Source organism: Austrofundulus limnaeus, unplaced genomic scaffold, assembly GCF_001266775.1.
Source record: "Austrofundulus limnaeus strain Quisiro unplaced genomic scaffold, Austrofundulus_limnaeus-1.0 Scaffold318, whole genome shotgun sequence".
Classification (NCBI taxonomy): Eukaryota; Metazoa; Chordata; class Actinopteri; order Cyprinodontiformes; family Rivulidae; genus Austrofundulus; species Austrofundulus limnaeus.
The window spans coordinates 437123-437705 of record NW_013952720.1 but is presented as its reverse complement, the minus strand read 5'-3'; the positions used below and the strand labels follow the sequence as shown (position 1 = coordinate 437705).

Here is a 583-nt window from a genome sequence, read left to right as displayed (position 1 = left end):
CATCATCATCATTATCATTATTACCACCATCATCATTATTACCACCATCATCATCATCACCACCATCATCATTATTATTACCACCATCATCACCATCATTATCATTACCACCATCATCATTATTACCACCATCATCATCATCATCACCATCATCGTCATTATTACCACCATCATCATCATCATCACCATCATCGTCATTATTACCACCATCATCATCATCATTATTATTCTTATTATTATTATTATTACTACCACCACCACCATCATCATCATCATCATCATTATTATTCTTGTTATTATTATTATTATTACCACCACCATCATTATTATCATCATCATCATTATTACCACCATCACCACCATCATCATTATTACCACCATCATCATCATTATTATTACCACCATCATCATCATCATTATTACCACCATCATCATTATTATTACCACCATCATCATTATTACCACCATCATCATCACCACCATCATCATTATTACCACCATCATCATCATCATTATCATTATTACCACCATCATCATTATTACCACCATCATCACCATCATCATCATTATTATTACCATCATC

The 583-nt window shown here is 32.4% G+C and overlaps 1 protein-coding gene across 1 annotated transcript in view; it reads right to left on the bottom strand.

Annotated features, from left to right (window-relative positions):
* Positions 1-583, bottom strand: part of mark3a (MAP/microtubule affinity-regulating kinase 3a) — a gene marked incomplete in the record, with an annotated part of 37135 nt that overhangs the window by 19213 nt on the left and 17339 nt on the right.